Source organism: Natator depressus, chromosome 7 (assembly GCF_965152275.1).
Source record: "Natator depressus isolate rNatDep1 chromosome 7, rNatDep2.hap1, whole genome shotgun sequence".
NCBI lineage: Eukaryota > Metazoa > Chordata > Testudines > Cheloniidae > Natator > Natator depressus.
The window spans coordinates 3,534,678-3,555,101 of NC_134240.1; the positions used below are offsets into that span (position 1 = coordinate 3,534,678).

The following is a 20,424-nucleotide window of genomic DNA, read 5'->3' on the forward strand; positions in this document are numbered from 1 at the left end:
AAAAGCCCATATAGACACCTGGCACCCTGTAAATAATAATCCTATATATGTTATAACTGTCAATACTGTAAGTATTTAACAGTACCTTTTTAAAATGCATATTCTAAAACATATTTCTGTTTTTATTTAGTTCTAATAAATGACCTAAGGAAAAAACATAAAAGCTTGGTATATGTACAGAATATGTATATGTGCTAAAGACCATGAAAAAAAAAAAAACAAGGACATTCTAACACAGCTTTCAATATAAAAGCCACACTTCAGTCTGAAAAGTTGCCTCCCATTCTTACAATACCCAAGATTACTATAGCTGAAAAATAGCAGAGAAAAAAACGGAAAAAGTTAATTTGTACTTTGACAGCAAATGAGTATATTCTATTCTCTATAGGTTCTTATTCATCACCATAGTATCTGAGCACCTTCCAATGGTGCATTGAGTGATGCGATCAACATCAGTCACGTTTGTTCTGTGTCTCACAATTGTGCGCACAAGAGCGTCTTGGGCTGGTAGGGTTTTCTGTTTGTCTGAGATCAATAGGGGAGACAGCATGGCACTAACTTAGTGCCATGAATTAAGACACACATTAAAAACTCCCTAGCTTTTGACAATTTGTCAGAGTATTTAAAGAGCAGTACGTTGGCTGCTGAACAATGATTATTTTGTGTCATTTGTGGGCCTTCAAACTGTGGTCTTTGCAAAACATTTAGAGAAGAATCTATGTTGCCCTACAGAAACATCACTAAATCCCTCCCATCACCATCCTTACCCCCCCACCCCCAAGTATCTCACAAACAGGAATCCAAAACTTTATGCTGATGGACCTGTACAGTCCAAGTGAAACATATTTGCATATTCACTGAAGCATAATCAGCTTAAGTCCTGATGAAATTCCACTAGCCGGTACCATGCAGTTCATGAAAACTAGAAGGGCAGTAAGTAATAAAGTCTGGGGAAGAGGTTTCTAAATTATAATGTAAAACATTATTAATGCTCAGAGTTCTTGTTACCCTTTGTTGCCAACAATTAAAAGTAAAATAGAGCCTATTAATGCTACTAATGATACATCTTTCAGGCACTTGTCTCTGCCCTGGAGACATAATGATAGCGCACGAAAGTCATGCTGCCTTCAGGACTTCATCTCATTTGAAATGAATGCTGAGGATAGTTCAGCGAGCTTTTGAGCACTCCATCTCCTTCTGAAAAAGAAATGAGAGTCTGTTGGACCTAACTGGCCTTCTGCCAGTCAAGTTCAACTTTAAAAGAAAAAGGAAGAACGCGCATAATCAAAAGGGAAGGGCTAACGTGGGGGTGTTCTCAGACAGGCGGAATGTTGGTCTGTAAGGAAAGACACTTTTGACTTGATGAGTTTACTGGAATTTTAGATTCATTTCATACTTTTCTTTCAATTCTTTTGTTTTACACAGTTTTGGCCTGTGCTGGCCAGATTTCCAGCTGGTGAAAGTGAGCACAGCCCCATTAACTTCTGTCGAGAAGCTAGCCCCTTGCATCTATTCCTTATAGCCCACCAAGTCTGTAGGTATTAGGCAGTGTTCAAAGGGCAATGCATCACACATTAAACAGTGTGGTCCTGTGTTCACACTCCTCAACTACCCACCCCTCTCATAACAATATATTGTTTCCAAAACTAAAGGCTTGTAAAGTAGGAAAATACATTTTTAAAGGGTATATGGTAACTTACGAGCTCTTTTTTAAAATCTACACTATATCTAGGAAACAACTAACTGAGCTTTTTACCTAGAATCCACCCTACCCAGAGTCCAGACCATTCTCACTGGCTGTTTCACTGCTGTGTCTGCTACCTGTTTCCTTAATCAGATGAAACTGAAGTTATTTCGCTGGCAATAAAAGACAAGCTGTCACTCCATTAAATGATTTCTTACTGAAACCTATCTGCAAGCATAAAGCATTAACATAATTTATTAGAACAATTAGAATGCATCCTTGTTGTCTTCTAATTAGATTATTCCTTGTACTGGTAATTATATTAGACAAGAGAGAATAATAGTTTGAGATTTCTAAAATCATCTGTAGAGTATGTGAGGAGAGAATGATCAATAATGCTAATCTACTGGAACACAAATTCCCAGAAAGATATTTTATCATGAGCGATCCTTTAAATAATCAGCATTATTTCTCAAAGTCCATATTAATCTCATCTGCAGTTAAAAAAGCACAAACACAGAGGAATAACCACCAAAACAACTGTCAAAAATGCAGAATGAAAAATCCACATCTTCAAGGGGGTCACATCAGAATTGTTTCTCCTTGATTGCAAACTCTTAACATGGGGATTAGCATTAAATTTACTTCATTTTATACCATTACAGGGAATAGGAAGCAATGCTGCAAAATATTCCCCAAAGCTTCTACACCGACTTTTTAAAATAGCTGATGACATTTTTAAACATTCAAAAAAATTGAGGTCTCCTTTAAAGGATTTTCACAACAGGGAAAGCCATCAATCTACATACCCTGGGTTCCCTCCCCCTGCCCTGCAATTATTGCCACTTTGTTAATCATCAAAGCTGGGCTTCTAGATGAACAGGTTCAGAAACTGGCCCAGCCCCAACACAGAAACAGGGCTTGTGAAAAATACTGGACTGTTATCCTTGAAGACAGGAGCACAAACAACAGGTACAGCACAGAACACAGCACATGCATCCTCACATTACCCCCATCTGGGTAACTAAACCCTATCCTGAAAAGCAACATCTTTGGAAAGTCAGAGCGGTCTCCGTGCCCAGTCAATCCTGGGTCCCTCTGCCAGATGTCAGTTTGTGCACATTGTGGTGGTGATTTTTATTATATGGACACCCGTGCCCTGGAAAATGGGCTGAGACCAAAACACACGTCTTAGAGCCGGCAAATAGTCAACTGTCACTACCAGTCTGAGTTGGATTTGACCTGGCAACAGACAAGTGAAAAATAGTATATTTTGGGCCATCTATTCTTCCAAAATCATTGAAGGTCTCGATTACAAACAAAAAGCCCAAACAAAAACCCCACAGCTTACTACCACAAAACTTCACCTATGTTCTGCACCACAAAGTTCCCCCATTTTGCAGAATGTATGGTGGGTTTTCTATTAGACTAGAGCTTCCATCTTCAGATCTCACACTTTAGTGATTCCTTGGAACAAGACACACAATATAAATTTTCAGCGTTGACCCAAGGGAATTTCCACGTGCTTGTGGTATTTGCTGGGTTGACAGCTGCCTCGAAATTTCACAATATCTGATGAGACTCCATCATGTGAGTTAAAGTTAGAGGTGGGTCTATTGGGGACAAAACAGCATTCAAATCAAATTCAAGAAGAAAGGAAAGGGAGAAAGAATGCAGAAAGGAACTCCATTATAGAGCTGATTGTATTCAGTGGCAGAAAGTAAATGAAGAGTAAGGATAAATGCAGGGAAGAGTAAACCTTACATGATTTACCCAAGTTTAGATAAGCATTGAAAAAAATTATGAGACGGGACAAAGGGGATAGACTTGCAGCTAACCTCTGCCATATTTTATTTTTTTCCATTACAAGCTTAAACGAAAGAGTCTTTTCTCCTGTGTAGTCCTACTTGATTTCATAATTTGTGACCAGCAGGTAGCACTATGTAGTAGAAAACTCTGGGCCCTATCTTGAACCTCTGGAATCTGCTGTGCAGTTGATGGACTGTGGAATACAAGCATCTTTCAAGTCACTTGATGAAAACTGTACTGCTTCTTCACTTGGATGCTACAGATGAGCATTCATAAATGCTAATGCTTCACTTAGGTGTTTAGTCTTCTCAGATCTAAGACCTGCAGCTTCTATTAGTACTTGAAAGCAGTTTCAACATATGCCTCTCTTCTGAGAATCATCTGTTCTAGTTTTTTTATCAGAAAGGATTTTGAAGATTTTTTCCTGAAGAACACAAATGTGCTTTATGCCTTGATTGGGATGAAGAATCCTAGTGCAATAATAACTAGGCAGTACTGATCTTCTACCACAATCCAGATTCCTTGTCGCTTCTTATTTCTTGCAGACTATTCCAAAGTTAAGATTCTTTCCCCATGCAGCTGGCATAACCTGTAGCTCCAGTTAGAGTAATCAAGGGATCTTAGTGCATCAGGACTGCAAAACCTGGGGTGCTTTAAGCACCTCTAAGAGAGCAGGTAGGGTAACTGATGTACTAAGAAGTACTAAGAAGTACCCCTACAACATGTAATACAGACAAATTTACAAAAGAACCCATGATTCATAGCACATGCTGCCTATGGGCTTCATATATTTCCATTACTTCAATATATACACTAATATTTTAGACAGAGATCATCTCAAGCTAAGCATAGCCAAACCCAGAGAAGAATCGGATCCATTCATAAATCCAGAGATACAAAAGTCTTCCATAGCTTAACAATTTGTGCATAAATAATACTGGTCTTCTGCTCAGAAAATAAAAATTGTGATAACTGTCTCAAAAGCAAGCTGAGATCACCCCAGACAAAGCAATCTTTAAGTCCTGTTGGTCACGAAGCCCAGGCCAAAACTTTGAGCCACTGTGCCTTCCTGTTTGAAATCACAACCATTGCATACTGAGATTCATGAGTGCTTAGTGGGGTGGGAAACACAAAATTATGGTCCACAATTATCTGGGGTGGGCCTTCTCCTAGGACTAAATTATCACTTCCACCCCTCCCCAGGGACAAAGTCAGAGCAACCAGCCTTTGCATAGGGGGTCAATGTGGGACTTGGTAGCTAGGTGCTGAACCCTGAGCACTCCCGCTCCAGATGCAGCACTTCTAATTTACATCTCCACAAAAACATGCAGGACCATCTGATTATTGGGTTTGCGGACAGAGGCAGAAATCAGACTGGCACCCTACAAAGGGACAGCCTGATAGAGTTTAGGCTTTATTAATCTGATGAATATTTAATTGGAATACATGGCATCACTGCATCCAACAATTTACACCTGTAAGGCAAGTGATTTACAGTATTCTGTTCAACTGTGTGTGGAAACCTAAATCTTACCCTAGCCAAGTGGCAGAACAACAACAAAAAACAAAACCCACAGCATGTCGGACCGTGCAGTGCAAATGTGCTGAAAATGGAGAGGAAATGAAGTTAATACACAAATGAGAACTAGCAACAACCTACCTCTATATACACAAAAGTCATTGTTATTGTAGGAGCAGATTATCAATGGATTCTTAGATCTAGGCAGAGCACTCCGAGGCATCATGAAAGACAAATGACCGTCGGTTAGAATGAAGCTGTCTGGGTGGGTGGGTGGGTGGTCAGAGTCTCGCTAGACTGAGAGTGCCTGTTCACAGGCAGGGGAGAAGACAGAAAACCTTGGATGGATCTGAGTCCCATCTCATTTTAACCCACTCAAGACTATGTGAAAGACATTAATACTCTACACTTAGGTCTAACGTTCTTGCAAGACATAGGGACAAAGTCTTGCAGACTATCCAGCTTGATTTCAAGGCCAAAAAAAGCTCAAAAATCTACAGTTTACTTGCTTATCCCTATTAGATCCAAACTTTACTGCCAAGGTATCACATTCAGCTGCCAAGGATGATTCAAAAAGTCCCCATTGCCTCATCAAGGAGCACAAGAAGATCCAGGCTGAATAAACACAGGACAATGAAATCCACTATGAAAGGAGGAGGGGATTATAAAAAGACAAACGAGGCTTTTTTGGATTCTCCTCTGTCCCATACCTCCTGCTATTTGGATGTAATATTCTTTATTGGATAAGTCACCTGAAAGGGCATTGAAAGAAGATTTATAAGGATTTGGTGTAGGGTTTTGAATGGGGTCAGCTAAGAATACTATTGGCTTGGAGAATGTGTGTACAGGAAGCCTGTGCACTTCTGTATGTCTATTTGCTAATTAAGGGCTGAACTGAGTTTGCCAGCATTATGTTTTCGTTTGCCCCTAAAAGTACTGGAGGAGTTTGAGAAATACCACTGTGGCCTCACTTCCCATGAAGAGTAAATCCCAACCATAACCTCGACATGGTAGAGAGTAGTAACACTCATTGAGTGGCAAATACAGCTCTGGGAACCAAGTGGTCACCAATATAAGGAATCAACCCTAAAAAGTGCCAACAGCTAACTGGGTGGAGAAGCATTTAAGATAAGGCAGCTTTTGCCCTGAGAGCAGGAAATGACCCTCAAATCTGGGTGGATGAGTTTTGGAAGTTTTGGATGGTAGCTGATCTAGGAGCAGGTGTAAACAATGAAAACCGCCATGGGGTCAGCAAAGTGGGCAGCGCCAGTGGGCTACTTAGTTCCTAGGTTCTTTGTGTATTATGGATTCTTCATGCTCCAGTCATTTAAAACCTGCTACCATGTTGGGGGTACCCAACACACCCTCTTCCAGGCAACAACAATTGACAAAAGACCTTATTATTAGTTATAGTACTATTAGGAGTGGTGCTGTCATAGCACCCAGGAAAGCTAGCCATGGACCAGAAGCCAATTGTGTTAGGCGCTGTGTAAGAAAAATTCAGATTATTCTAGAGATAATCGTAGACTTTGAAATTTCCTGGAAACTAAAGAATTGCAAGCAACAACAAAAATTAAAAAATTACAATTAAAAAAGCCCAGCTTGGTTCTGTTAATTTTTCACATTCAACACAGTTATTTTCGGACTGGATTCAGCAAGTGTGGTTTTACTATTAAATCACTGGACTGGGATTCAGGCTATCTGGGTTTCTTGCCCAGCTCCGCAGACTTTTTGTGGGGGCAAGTTCTTTAATCACTCTCTTTTAATTGCCCATCCATAAAATGTGAAGATAAGTTCATTAAATGTTCGTGAGGTGCTCGGATATCATGGTGACAAGGGACATATCTGCACACATAAGTAAGGCAAGCCTTGGGAGGTTCCAAGTTCATTTGTATTAGGGGGCACCCAACAGCTTACAGGTTCACGACAGTATTAATTTGATTCCAGACACCCATCTACCTTTCTTTGTAGCATGAACACGCTGGTGGGACAACAATTAAATATTATCATTAACACACAAGGAAAAAGCTGTACATACCAGCATGTGCATATAATGGAGAAAAAGAACGCTTTTATGTGCAATGAAAACTTTTGCTGGGCTTTGCCAGTCAAGGAATAAGGAATGAGTACAAATTCAAAAAGAAAATATTTTAAAAGGTGTATGAATCGTGTATAGTTAGTTATTTTATTACCCAAGATGGGCACAAAAATACAAACACTTCAATAATTTACCAACAATAAAGAAGGCAATTGATACATATTTTAATGTAAGAGCTAACCAGTTTTAATATTTCAGTAGAGTAATCTGAAATAATGATGTATAGAAGGAGAGAGAAATAACCCTGCAGTTTACATTATGTGGATTATACATAAATTCATAAAGAAACTGAGAGGGATTTTATTGTTTTATGGCTTTGCTGTGTAGAACATCAACAAAATATAAGTGGAATCTAACCTAAAATAGAGGGTTCTGGATGCACTGTTAAACAGATTGTTATTGAGATACATTTGTAATATTTTTTGTCTTTGTAAAAGTATATGAAACAAAGAAAAAACCAGAGTTAAAAAGGTAACCATAGCTTAGGCTTAATGTATCATTCATTACAAAAACTGAACAAGACATAGATAAATATGCACAGCACAAATCAGGTATTATGAACTCACGTGAAGGTCAATATCTACGATAATTAGGGGGTTATGTACAACAGTGAAAGCAGTACCATCATACACTGACCAATATTTGCACACAGAAACCATTCTATGCAACAGCTTCAACTGCACTGGTATCACATACGAACTAATGAAATCTTTACACTTATTTATTTCAGAAATCTATTTGATGATGTCCACTGGTGTCATACTGCTCAAGTGCCACTTCAGACTGCTATAGGAGATGATGACACTTCAGAAATGTGTTTTTCCAATATGAAAGCATGCAGAGGAGAAAAGTGGAATTCAGGAAGTGTGGGGCACCTCTCATACAAGTAGACACTCATCTGAGTACACAAGCTCAGATTCTAACTCCTTAATTTCATTTTAATAAATTCCGTATACCAGGACATCCAGGCCATAACAAAAGGTCCCCCCTTCTACCTCCCAAAAGAAGTGTAAGCTTCTGGAAGACAAGGTTTTTAGCTCTGCCATAAGAGTTAGGGCAGAAAGTCTGATCTCAGCTACACTCAGGCAATTCTTGTTGTGTGTGGGGGGAGGAGGGATGGATGCGACTGAGACCAGGGCCAGGATTTAACCATTAGGACTCTTCAGAAAAAGATTTCTTCTCTCCCCAGAAATCCACTAGATATTTATACTGTTCACTATACCTGTTCACTGTCTGTCAGACAGACTTATTGTCTAAGCAAAACTTGGATCACACTTAAGAGTGCACTGGCAATCACTCTTGTATTGCAGATCAACACCAATAAAATGAGAACAAAAAAGTTTCATGGAGTATCTGATAAATCTAAATTGTCTTTCGATGAAAGAATTAAAGAGAGAATACTGAAAACATTTTTTGTAATAAGGCTTATCTCCTGTAAGATCCCCCTAATGATGGTGTACACTACATAAAGAAGATCATTTTAAAAAAAACAGAAAGAACCTGGATGCAGTCAAGACTGGTTTAGCAATGTTAAAATACAGGAAACAGAGCCTATAGAAATTAAGGCACAAAACAACCGTCTGAAATGGACTCAATTCTCTTCTCAGGATGTGTGATGTACATGACAACATCCTGTCAGCAGCAGTGGTGGAGTCTTTCTCTTGCTGCTATTTGAACTTGGAAAGAAAAATTGTAAATCTGAAAAAAAAAAAAGAGTCAGGGGTGGGGGGAGAAATGGCCTTTGGCCAAGACCCGCTTGAGGCTGGCAACATAACATTCCATACTCCTTGCATGGTCATTCCAAAGAGCAGCAAGAGGAGAAAGATCATCTGAGAGGAGGGGACAGAAACACCAGTCTCCTGCGGGGGAAACAGATGAAGCTCTAGCGCACTTCACTATTTCTAGAAATTGCAAACAATACAAAAATGCTGCGGGTTAAAGTAACAGCTGGGCTGCAGTAACTGCGTTCTATGGAAGACACTGAAGACCATTTGAATTTCCTAATTTTTTAATTCACTCAGTAGTTAGGGTTGTAATTATCATAAATTGCAACACTACTACTAAACACCACTTCCAGTCAAGGAGGAAATGTAGATCTTCTTGTTGAAGTACGCAGTTTAGGCCAAATTTAGGCTGCTAGGAAAGAGACTGAAATCCAGGACCTCTATGGTGACATTCTCAGAAATGCTTCCAGTTCCACCCGCAGGGCCAGGTGGGCAGGCAGAACTGCAGAGTCTCGATGTGTAGATGAGCCATTGGTGTAGAGAGGAGGGGGTTAGATTTATTAGGAACTGGGAGAACTTTTGGGATGGGGGGAGCCTATACAGGAAGAATGGGCTCCACCTAACCCAGAGTGGATCCAGACGGCCGGCACGTCACATTAAAAACTGCTCCGCAACCTTTTTAAACTAAGAGATGGGGGCGGGAGGGGGGAGGGAGCCGGTTGCTGCAGAGGCGCACGAGGATCGGACAGAGACTTCTCTTAGAGGAAAGTCTATTGAGAGAGATTCTCTAGGTTTTAGTCAGGAGGAGGGGATGGAAGAGGACAAAGTATGGGCCAGATCAGACGAGAAACATTCACATAAAGAATCTGACACATCAGAAAAGGGCAGACAAATAAACAGTGACAAGTGCTTGTACACAAATGCTAGAAGTCTAAATAATAAGATGGGTGAATTAGAGTGCCTCGTGTTAGGAGGATATTGACATAATAGGCAACAAAGAAACCTGGTGGAGTGAGGACAATCAATGGGACACAATCATTCCGGGGTACAAAATATATCAGAAGGACAGAGCAGGTCATGCGGGGGCAGAAGTGGCACTATATGTGAAAGAAAATGTAGAGTCAAATGAAATAAAAATCTTAAATGAATCCACGTGCTCCATAGAATCTCTCTGGATAGTAATCCCAGGCTCTAATAAGAATATAACAGTAGGGATCTATTACCGACCACCTGACCAGGACAGTCATAGTGACGATGAAATGCTAAGAGAGATTAGAGAGGCTATCAAAATAAAGAACTCAGTAATAGTGGGGGATTTCAATTCTCCCCATATTGACTGGGTACATGTCACCTCAGGACGAAATGCAGAGACAAAACGTCTCGATACTTTAAATGACTGCTTCTTGGAGCAGCTGGTACAGGAACCCACAAGGGGAGAGGCAACTCTCGATCTAGTCCTGGGTGGAGCACAGGATCTGGTCCAAGAGGTAAATATAACAGGACCGCTTGGAAATAGTGACCATAACATTTAATATTCCTGTGGTGGGAAGAACACCTCAACAGCCCAACACTGTGGCATTTAATTTCAGAAAGGGGACCTATGCAAAAAAGAGGCAGTTAGTTAAACAGAAATTAAACGGTACAGTGACTAGAGTGAAATCTCTGCAAGCTGCATGTACACTTTTCAAAGACACCATAATAGAGGCTCAACTTAAATGTATACCCCAAATTAAAAAACACAGTAAAAGAACGAAAAGAGAGCCACCGTGGCTTAACAACCATGTAAAACAAGCAGTGAGAGATAAAAGGGCATCTTTTAAAAAATGGAAGTCAAATCCTAGTGAGGTAAACAGAAAGGAGCATAAACGTTGCCAAATGTAAAAATATGATAAGAAAAGCCAAAAAGGAGTTTGAAGAACAGCTAGCTAAAAACTCAAAAAGTAATAACAAAATGTTTTTTAAGTACATCAGAAGCAGGAAGCCTGCTTAACAACCAGTGGGGCCCCTGGATTATCTAGATACACAAGGAGCACTTAAAGACGATAAAGTCATCACAGAGAAACTAAATGAATTCTTTGCTTCAGTCTTCACGGCTGAGGATGTTAGGGAGATTCCCAGACCTGAGCCGTCTTTTGTAGGTGACAAACCTGAGGAATTGTCACAGATTGAAGTGTCACTAGAGGAGGTTTTGGAATTAATTGAGAAACTTAACAGTAACAAGTCACCGGGACCAGATGGCGTTCACCCAAGAGTTCTGAAAGAACTCAAATGTTAAATTGCGCAACTATTAACTATGGTTTGTAACCTGTCCTTTAAATCAGCTACTGTACCCAATGACTGGAAGATAGCTAATGTAACGCCAATATTTAAGAAGGGCTTTAGAGGTGATCCTGGCAATTACAGACTGATAAGTCTAACGTCAGTACTGGGCAAAATTAGTTGAAACAATATTAAAGAATAAAATTGTCAGACACAAAGAAGAACACAAATTGTTGCGCAAAAGTCAACATGGTTTCTGTAAAGGGAGATCATGTTTTACTAATCTATTAGAGTTCTTTGAGGGGACAAGGAAGATCCAGTGGACATAATGTACTTAGGATTTCCAGAAAGCCTTTGACCAGGTCCCTCACCAAAGGCTCTTATGTAAATTAAGTGGTCATGGGTTAAGAGGGAAGATCCTTTCATGGATTGAGAACTGGTTAAAAGACAGGGAACAAAGGGTAGGAATAAATGGTAAATTTTCAGAACGGAGATGGGTAACTAGTGGTGGTTCCCCAAGGGTCAGTCCTAGGACCAATCCTATTCAACTTATTCATAAATGATTTAGAGAAAGGGGTAAACAGTGAGGTGGCAAAGTTTGCAAATGATACTAAACTGCTCAAGATAGTTAAGACCAAAGCAGACTGTGAAGAACTTCAAAAAGATATCACAAAACTAAGTGATTGGGCAACAAAATGGCAAATGAAATTTAATGTGGATAAATGTAAAGTAATGCACATTGGGAAAAAATAACCCCACCTATACATACAATATGATGGGGGCTAATTTAGCTACAACTAATCAGGAGAAAGATCTTGGAGTCATCGTGGATAGCTCTCTGAAGACGTCCACGCAGTGTGCAGCGGCAGTCAAAAAAGCAAACGGGATGTTAGGAATCATTTAAAAAAAGGGATAGAGAATAAGACAGATAATATCTTATTGCCCTTATATAAATCCATGGTACGCCCACATCTTGAATACTATGTACAGATGTGGTCCCCTCATCTCAAAAAAAAAAAAAAGAAGAAGAAGTGAGATACTGGCATTGGAAAAGGTTCAGAAAAGGGCAACCAAAATGATTAGAGGTTTTGAAAGGGTCCCATTTGAGGAGAGATTAAAGAGGCTAGGACTTTTCAGCTTGAAAAAGAGGAGACTAAGGGGGGATATGATAGAAGTGTATAAAATCATGAGTGGTGTGGAGAAAGTGAATAAGGAAAAGTTATTTACTTGTTCCCATAATATAAGAACTTGGGGCCACCAAATGAAATTAATGGGCAGCAGGTTTAAAACACAAAAAGGAAGTTCTTCTTCATTCAGCACACAGTCAACCTGCGGAACTCCATGCCTGAGGAGGTTGTGAAGGCTAGGACTAGAACAGGGTTTAAAGGAGAACTGAATAAATTCATGGAGGTTAAGTCCATTAATGGCTATTATCCAGGATGGGTAAGGAATGGTGTCCCGAGCCTCTGTTTGTCAGAGGGTGGAGATGGATGGCAGGAGAGAGATCACTTGATCATTACCTGTTAGGTTCACTCCCTCTGGGGCACCTGGCATTGGCCACTGTCGGCAGACAGGATACTGGGCTGGATGGACCTTTGGTCTGACCCAGTATGGCCATTTTTATGTCAAAGATTGCATAGTGAGTCCCTGGCAGAATTGAGAACAAAGCCCATTTCTCCTATCATGAGCCTCCCTTTTTAAATGGTCTTTATGATAGTGTTGGTGCTTTCGGTTTAGTAGAGAAATAAAGGAGTTACTCAGAGACTCTTAAAGCCAAATTCTGCAGTCTGGTAAACACATGCAACTGCATGGAAGTCAAGTCAGTGAGCCATATACATGTAACTGAGAATGATATTTGGTCTAAAGTCCAAAATATGTGCAAGAATGCTAGGCAAAGGGCCCAACTTAGTTACATTTAAGAAAGCACCTAATAGCTTTTGTTTTCTCTACACTGAGACTTGTGAGTGTTCTTTGGATGTCTAGGAAAGATTCATGATGTTCTATTAGGCTCCAGATCCTTGATTTTCTGTTACTCTTACTTAGTTTTGCTCTGTCTGTACTCTAAGCCTATTTGTGGTTTTATCTCAGCCCTATTGTTCCTATAATTGTGAATTTATTCCTAAAATTATTTGCATTTCCCATGAACCATGATCCAATATATTTTCTCTTATTCTGAAGACCTTCCCTAGAGAGAGGTTTACATTCACTGCATGTTCTTCGGGCATGTTCTAGACTTTCTTTTCTAGCAATTGAAGGCCCCATAAAACAGCTAATTCCATTTTCTGTTGTGTTCTGGGGGGGACCCTCTTGGGGCAGTTAAACTGAAAACAACAGGCTGGATTAGGTGCATAATTAGCCATAAGTCTTTAAATCACGAACCTTTCTATTTGTAAAAATCCCACTTACAGAGCTGATGAAATATTTTTCATGAAAACAGCAATATGAAAATTACTCAGAATGTTAAAACTGAAACACACACGAATAAAAGCAAGGGAATTGTGAATGAAGGCTACCAGGGTGCCTTTAAATCTCCCTATTGTGTTGTATTGCAATACATGAATTTATATATAGTTCAAATAAGTCTTCAGTAGTCTAGAGGGACTGATAGCAAAGGTAATGAGGACTGCCATAGATTTTGACAGCAAACTGTGAATGATAACATTTCCATGAAATGAAATGTTACTTTTCCTAAGTGAATAGGTATTTCTGTGCCATCAGGGTAAAGAATTCTTGTCTCATCTCAGGGGTAACTTGTATTTCCCATTTAATAATTTGTGTGAGGAGTTTCTAAAGCTGACTTTCTAGATATGATCATCAAAACCTTCAACCAATGAATGTTGATAAGGTAAAAGTGTAGTGAAGTATAGGAGTTAAACCTGGATAGTTATGAACGTCACATGTCCAAATGATCTGAGCTCACCTGCTGTTTAGTCTGTGCAAGGTCGCTACATGACTTATGAACCTGTGTACTTTACAACATCATATAACATTTAATGCTATGTCATTCCAATGCTGTTTTGACTGTAAACAATTTTGAGAAATAAGATTGTTGTACCGAAGATCATATCTTTAACCCATGGACATGGAACTGTCTAACTGTCACCATTGTGCGTATCCTAAAGAATAATTGTTTTTGTGCTGGCCCTCCAGAATCCTGATCCACATCTCACTAATGCTGGTCTAAATAAGGAGTAATCAATGTAAGATCAGAAACACACTCAGGATCAGACTTTTCCCATTTATACCACTGTAAATCTGGAGTACCTTCATGCACTTTGCTTTTTTCACAGTAAAATTAATAAGGCATCAGCTTAGTTATGCACATAGACATCTCTACTATGTTACTGCAAACAGTGCCCAGAGGTGGTTAGCAGAATTCTGTAAAAAGTCAGATTTTTCTGTATGTGGCTGATAAATAGGTGTAGGTGAAAATTAATAGAGAAAGGGAACCTTCAACAGTTGCAGGTGATAAAACATTTTCCCCCCCCTGTAATTTCAAGTTTTCAAGTATAACTTACAAGGAGGGGAAAGAAGATGGACCAATTGGTGTTAATAAAACCATCACTGCAGTCAAAGGTCAGAGTTGAAGGACATCTTCAGTGGACATCCAAAGCTATCGTCGGCCATTAAACAGACGAGCTTTAACCTGCCGGTGGCCAGGAAACTAACATGAAAACATCCTGCCAGCTTATTCACTGAATAGAACTGGCATAAACTCTGGAGTCTGATGGCTGCTTTCCTACCTTTATGGACATCTTGACAGATTTCAGTAACGTGGGGGGAGCAAAACCAAAGAAACCCAACAACAAATTGAAGAATAGTTTTGAGAATTAGGGCTGCCAGGCATCCAGTTTTCGACAGGAACACCCAGTTGAAAAGGGAGCCTGGCGTCTCTGGCGTCCCACACTCCCAGCCAGAAACACAGTAGGGTGGCAGTGATGTACGGCTTAACTGCCATTGGAATGTGGGTTACGAAGGTCAAAAGGGTTCATCTGACTGGGTGCTTCCCTGCAGTGTCGTTACCCCCAGCCCTTCCCAAAACCCAGCCCCCGCACAATTAATGGGCAAGGGTGGTCTTCTCTCTTACAGTAAAGACATTTAAATCGAGCAAAGTCAGGGAATTTCCATCCCATGCCTTCTCCCTCTGCACTTCTGACTTTCATGGCCTGGTGCAGCTGTTGTTATCAGAGAGTTTCCCTTCTGTTCTATTGAACTGAAGACCAGTCCAAACTTGTCAATCAGTGGGATAGAGCCGAGCTTCTCCCATGTCAGGCCTACCGGCTCTGTTCTGCCTCTGGACAGACTCTCACAGGTAGTCTCCAGACTTCTTGTCTGTAACAAGCATAAAGGAAATCTCTGTCCAAAACCTTATGTTATAAATAAAAACTGGCTGTTCTCCCCACTTCTGCTTGTATGCTAAGAACATAAGAATGGCTATACTGGGTCAGACCAAAGGTCCATCCAGCCCAGTATCCTGTCTGCCAACAGTGGCCAATGCCAGGTGCCCCAGAGGGAGTGAATCTAACAAGTGATCTCTCTCCTGCCATCCATCTTCACCCTCTGACAAACAGAGGCTCGGGACACCATTCCTTTCCCATCCTGGCTAATAGCCATTAATGGACAACGAGTCCTATTGATGAGTCACCTATTCTGTTTTAGCCTTATGCTGGCCTACTCCTACAAGTTTTACCAGCATAGGTACATTGGTTAGAGGTGTGCTTTTTCTTTTAAACTGACAGTTATGCCAGTAAAAGTCCTAGTGTAGACCCAGCTAAACTGGAGTAAGCTATACTGCTACTATGTTGGCATAGTTGAAGTGACAAAACTTCAGTGTAGCTAAGCCCACAGTTTCCCCATCTATAAAATGGAAGCAATGCCCCATTTGTCAGGTACTTGGAAATTCCCTGATGAATAGTTTAACACAAGTGTAAAATACCACAATCATTAAACATTTCACTCAGATCATCTGTCAAATTGTCTTCTCTCAAGAGTAAATCTCAATCTTGTCAATATCAAGTGTATTTTACTGCTCCTTGAATTTCTATTGCTTATGCCATTACGACTACATATTTTCCTCTCCTGGTGCACTCATTACTTTGTATATTTTCTTCATCTGCAAAAAAAAAAAATCCATATTCTGGTTCACAAACAAAAGCATTGCATGGCTGGCTAACTCCCTTAAGGAATCCCCTTCCTAACAACTATTGTTTCCCTTATCAAATGATATATGAGATCTTTTCAAATCAAATCAGGGCTGTGCTGGATATACTATTTAGTTTCTTTGGGAAGGGGGCTGTAATTTCTTAAAAGGTTGATAAAGATGCTTAGCCCATGGCCTGAGAATGGAATTCAGCCAAACTCTTAACCTACAATCACTCACACTCCTTCACCCAAAGCATCAAAATCAATTTGCCAAATAGGATTTCAAGGTATCTGTAGCCAAAAGGCACAGTCAAAATTATTTCTGTCTATTTTTACGGAAAGCAAAGTTCTCAGCCAATAATCATATCATACACATAAAACCAGTGCATTAAAATTCAAAGCTGTATCAAAGTCTTTTTGAATATTCTTGTTTTCCCTGCTTTGGATAATCATTGCTCCTATGCGCATTTAAAATAATATCAGTAACCATAGTGTCCTGATGGCAGAAATAGTAACAGTTTCTTTAAATAGGATCATGTATTTTTTTAGGCTCCAGCATGGACCAGTTTTAGTCTTATAATGGGAATCTTTGAGGGAAGACCAGCGCTTAGTCATCTTACTGGAGCCCCCATCATCTTTATTAAGGCAAGTTCCCTCAGTAGGATGAGATTAAGAAACAGTATCCTAAATTCCTAGACTGAGAGGAAGGGAGTGGTATCTTTATTATACTAGAGACAGAGAATGAGAGTTTTATAGAAGAAATAGCCTATAATCATTTGCTAAAATCTTTTAGGAAGCCCAAGAAGCAGCCACAAAAATTAAGTTTAAATAGTCTCCTGCTCAGTCTCTTGCAGAATATGCCCCCCCAACAAAAACAAAAAAACCCAGCATAAAAATATCTTGTAGTATTGAAAGTTTGTTAATCTAATTCAGCCACCTAGCTGTCTCACAAAAGCCTGCTGAGAAACGTGCATACTTAGTGCAGTTTGTTGGTACAAAATGTAAAGTCCATTGCCAAGATTTTAACATCTTCTGTTCTTTTGAAGTATCACTTATGTATTCTTCTTTCATCCCCCAAATGAGGCAATTCATCAGACTCTTACTGATGGAGCTTCGAGGAGAGTCTAATTTTGAAATACATATGGAACTGTGAATCTCTCTTTAGGTAATACAAATAAATCTACTCTCAGAAGTATTGCCTTCTTAATCATCTTTAAATACAATGTATCTATCACTACGACCTGTGACTTCAATTTTCTTTGTTGAAATTATGGCAAGAAGGAGAGAATTTATGTGGGAGGAATTCTAACTGTGAAGGCTTCAAATGGATGATCGGTGAAAGATTTTTGAGGACCACAGCAATATCCAAGAACAGGGCCTTCTTACATATGGATGGTAACCTATCAAGAACTGATCATTAACAAAAGTCTGGGTATTTTTGGCAGTTGTTGGCAAAAATTTGTCAAGCCTTACTTCTGGCACAATAAATATTTGTTGTTTGCCACCCAGTCGCTGGTAAAATCTCCTACACTTCAGGTTCTCTCTTTCTAATTCAAGGCCTGTTAGAGCATGAGGAAATCTTTAGATAGCAACTTTTCTATTCCCACTGAAGAAAAATAAAAATGGATTGATCACCCCCGCCCACACACACACACACACTTTAGTTCTACAAAGAACCACCAAAGGAAAAGGTAGAAAGAAATGAGTCACAAAGGGGGTAAATTGAACTGTTCCTCAAAAGGAGACCTTTAGTGAGAGAGAAAAAGGCATAAACAACTTTCAGTACCTTTCATATGACCTCCTCACACTCTGTGCACACAGAAGGAACTTTTAAGTTTGGCAAGTTACCTTGTGTCAGAAGAATATTTAATGACTGTTACATAAAAGTGGAAGTTGTTGCCTTAGGGGAGACCTGTGTTTTCTTTGCAGCTTTTGTTATCCTGCTGTGCCTTCTTCTTGAGACAGCATGTTCCTTCCACAGAGAGCGCCAGCAGCCTTCTCCATGTGGGGGAGAAGTATGTTCCACAGCACAATTTAACCAGGCTGTCCAAGCTAAGATAGCTGGAGCCTGCGCAAAGGTGATTCTGCCAGCTGATTCAAAACAACTTCACTCCATATTATTAACTGCTGCTTACAGGCTAACAAACCCTCCTCACCAATTAAAAGAATGCCCATTCTGTTTGGCTGAATGGTATCAGACTACATTTTCCTGCAATTAAAAAGGATACTTTGTCTGTAAAAGAATTGCAGCGGTCAGGATTACTCACGCTCTGAATTTTACTACAGCCCACTCAAAACAGGCCAAATTGAACTTATTCATAAAATCACTGAAGAAAAAAAAAGGGGTGGCAGATATAGCCCAAGTACTGCAGAATCAGACCCAGGGTGAAGTCAATACTACTGTCTTGATGCAAAGCCCACTGAAGTTAATGGAAAGACTCCCATTGGTTTCAAAGGGCTTTGGATCAGGCTGTGTCAAAGACAGAAGACCTTCTACAATCTCAGTCATGCCATTTACATGCAGCAGCTACATACTGGGGCACAGTTCCTTCTGGAGCTCCCCAGGACACAAGAGTAATGCAGCCGTGGCTACACCACCTATGAAAATGCAGCATACTCTACCCCATGCACTTGGCACTGGCTCACCTCATTCCTGCTCCTTTGGGGGTGTCTTGTATTCTGGGACACACACAGATCAGTCCCTTCACTCAAGGGAGAAAACCACCAATTACTCTTCTGCACAGATGTACAAGATGGAAGGAGGAGTGCTCTGTGTGCTTGCTCCCTGCAAAACCACATAGCATCTGGGTACAACCTGGCCCAGTATCTGCAGTTAGCAAAAAGAAAAGGAGTACTTGTGGCACCTTAGAGACTAACCAATTTATTTGAGCATGAGCTTTCGTGAGCTACAGCTCACTTCATCGGATGCATACTGTGGAAATTGCAGAAGACATTATATACACAGACACCATGAAACATGTCTGTGTATATAATGTCTTCTGCAATTTCCACAGTATGCATCCGATGAAGTGAGCTGTAGCTCACGAAAGCTCATGCTCAAATAAATTGGTTAGTCTCTAAGGTGCCACAAGTACTCCTTTTCTTTTTGCGAATACAGACTAACACGGCTGTTACTCTGAAACCTATCTGCAGTTAGTTTCCAAAGAGATCCGTCCCTAAGAAATCTTAAAGATGTAAGTGCTATTTTAAGTATGCAATAAGCAACATTAAAGAAAGAATCCTTATGGATTTAATTAACTTAATACTAGTTTAGCAATTAACTTCCCACCACCCCAAATTGCTAATACTTTCATACCGGACCAAATGTACAGCACTGTGTTCTTACCTGCCCAATTAGTGTTCAAATGATGACCTAAGGCACAACCAATTCTGTATGCAAAAATTTAATTCCAATATGAGTTGCAAAAATTAGAGAGATACCTGCTTATTCCAAGCCCAGAGAAAGCTCAAAACCTGAGTCCAATCAAATTAGATTACAAAAAACAAACAAGACTCAGTCGCCCTGCTGTGAATGGTAACCCCAAGCCAAAGTCTTTGTTTGCCTGGAGAGAAGGTTGCTCAAAAACAAATCCCACTAACACAATCACCAATTAAATATTACCACCTAACTCTTATATAGCACTTTCCATCCATAGATCTCAAAGTGCTTTACAAAGGAGCTCAGCCTTAGCTAAACGATATTAAAGCGATTTCACTTAAAAAAAAGAATTTATTTCACAACCCTTACCACCCAAGTATCTCACCAGCCAAACACATTCAGACTCCTCACTTTCACAACAAACTCCATTACACATCTGACAGAGCCAACCACAATGCACACCCCACATTCCTCCACACTCAACTGTGGAACTTCAACTCTATCCACAGCTAACTCAGCATTCATTCTTTATAGACAAATGGGATACAATTTTTAAAAAACACATAAGTGATTCATGCATTTTTGATAATTACACTTACGTACACCAGGATGAAGTCTATCGTTTGTAATTCCTGCATGAGATACTAAGAGGTTACAGCTAAATTCCATATTTCAGTCTGACATAGAGGATTTGATGTGGGAATTTTCCATGGTTTCTCTTCCCCCAATATAGTTTCAAGCTAAGACAGAAATTTTACCATGTCCAGCAAATTTATAAGTGCAATATTCAATGCCTCTTGACGTACATCT

At 39.9% G+C, this 20,424-nt stretch overlaps 1 protein-coding gene across 7 annotated transcripts in view; it reads right to left on the reverse strand.

Annotated features, from left to right (window-relative positions):
- The window catches only part of FHIT (fragile histidine triad diadenosine triphosphatase), a 1,060,586-nt gene that overhangs the window by 799,777 nt on the left and 240,385 nt on the right, over nt 1-20,424 (reverse strand). The window lies entirely within an intron of this gene.